This window comes from Trichechus manatus, unplaced genomic scaffold (assembly GCF_000243295.1).
Source record: "Trichechus manatus latirostris isolate Lorelei unplaced genomic scaffold, TriManLat1.0 scaffold00018, whole genome shotgun sequence".
In the NCBI taxonomy this organism is placed as follows: Eukaryota; Metazoa; Chordata; class Mammalia; order Sirenia; family Trichechidae; genus Trichechus; species Trichechus manatus.
In genome coordinates this window covers 16208927-16211049 of record NW_004443954.1, presented here as the reverse complement: position 1 = coordinate 16211049, position 2123 = coordinate 16208927, and the positions used below count along the sequence as shown (strand labels likewise).

Below are 2123 nucleotides of genomic sequence, written 5' to 3'. Positions count from 1 at the left end.
TTATATTCCTCTTCTTTTGGTCCAGACCCTCAGATTTTAAAAGTAGCTTCAAGTTAAGGAAAGGTCATTTTTCCACAGTTCAGTTCTCTGAAAAACTTCCATCTCCCACTGAAAGTCATAGTCCAGGAGTGATGCAATCACATGATAGAACTTCAGGGCCAACTGGAAAGTCATTATGAACACTTGCATTGGTAGATCTCATTTATCCCATAAGTCTGAAAATGCACAGTCCTGGAAAAGGTGACCTCTCTGTGCACACATGCAATTTTTAAGAGGGCTGAGGCTTGATCACCAAAAATCAGCACAATGGAAACAAATGGTAATAATGAGCACTAGAATTCAAAATACAAAATGTTTTAAAGAGAGGTGCCAGTTTTCAATTCCATTTTGAACACCACATTACAAAAGAACTATTTTTAAAAATAAAAAAGAATTAAGGGAAAAGAAAAAAAATTAAAAAGAATATCTAAACTGTTGAATGACCCCCCGTTTTTTCCTGATAAACTTCAATCACATGTTCTTCCTTCATTCCCAGTTCTTTTGGAGTGTGATTATCAGCAATTCTCTGACCTTCAAAGAGAAAGCTGAGTGAATTCATTGGAACTCCCTGTCTTTGACAGTATGATTCTTTGAGTTTCTTGAGATGTGTTGCCATTTTCACCTCAAAGTGAATCTCACTGCTATCCTGTCCAATGACCTTAAGTTTGAGGTATTCTTCTTTCTTATCTCTCAAGTCCTCAGTTGAAGGTTTTGCCTCCTGGTCAGACATGGTGACGGTGGCTTCACTCCGGGGGTCTCCGCACAGCAGCGACCTCAGGCAGGCAGAATCTCGCTCCAGGGTTTACAAATCTGTCTCTCTTCCCCTTCATCCAGAAATTTTTAACACAGATTTTCAAATATCCCACTGTGATGCTGACAATCCTTGGCCCTCTTTCATTAGAAGAAAATTACTCCACAAAGCAGTATCTATATTTCTGCTATTTATGGGGTCTTCAGAGGCTACAATTTCAGATTCTAAAATAGTTTTACTTTATACAGCATTTTTTTTTTTTTGTTACTCCAGCAAGAAATGGATGCAGAATTTGGAACTAATCCTGTTATACTAATATTGCTATTAGTAATTTCAGCACTAGCGGTACTAGTACGACATTTACACCCATTAAATTTCAGCGTTAAATGAAAGAAGGATCTTCTGATTCATTACATTTTTTAAAGCTAGTTAATTTTGGAATTGTCTTTAGGGATGCACAAATCTGTTTCTTTTTATCTTCTGTGAGCTTTCATTTTTGTACTCCAATTAATTGTTGCCATTTCATTTTACCTGGATATAAAATTATGTCACTTTTTAAATTTGGTTCTACCATAGCAAATAAATTTGAATAATTAAAAATAAATAAAATTTATAAAAACCAAAAAAAAAAAAAAAAAAAAAAAGCAAACCCATTGCTGTTGAGTCAATTCTAACTCATAGAGACCATGTAAGAATAGAGTAGAACTGCCAAGTAGGGTTTCTCAAGGCTGTAAATCTTTACGAAAGCAGGCTGCCACACCTTTCTTTGTGAATTTATAAAACAAGTAAAATTCACAAAGTAAAAATTACATTTGAATTTGGACATTAACACAAAAAAATTATATTTGAAAATTAGTAAGTAAAAAAAATTTATTTGGAACATGTAATTTTGTTCTTCAGGTCTGAGACTGTCAAAAAAATAGTACTTAAAAGGCAGTCAGAAATAATTTCATGCGTTTGTTGTACTGTGTTTGTTGGCAGGCCCTTCTCAGATCTCCATGAGTGTTTTTCATCTTGAAATAATACTTAAAAACTTGTGCATTCACTTTTCATCCTTTGATGCTGCATCTTCACGGTTCACTGGACTACTGCTGATACCCAACAGAAGCAAGAGCAATCTCAAAGAGCATGATACAAGCACAAGGATATGCTCAATCTGATGATCTGTTTTGGTTCACTTTGCACAAGACAGAACCAGATACATCAGGAGTCACATGATTTTGGGGCTGCTGGTGCGTTCTTATGTGGGTGATGAGAGAGAACTGAATGTGAGGTTATACACAACAGGCCTAAAATGAAAAGGCAAATATAATTGTTATCAGATACAAAATCT

At 35.2% G+C, this 2123-nt stretch overlaps 1 pseudogene across 1 annotated transcript; it reads right to left on the bottom strand.

Annotated features, from left to right (window-relative positions):
• Positions 1-466: 466 nt before the first annotated feature.
• Positions 467-769, bottom strand: LOC101348079 (small ubiquitin-related modifier 1 pseudogene; annotated as a pseudogene). Its single transcript, XR_001121462.1, has one exon. The product of XR_001121462.1 is annotated as a small ubiquitin-related modifier 1 pseudogene (transcript).
• Between the last annotated feature and the right edge of the window lie 1354 nt (positions 770-2123).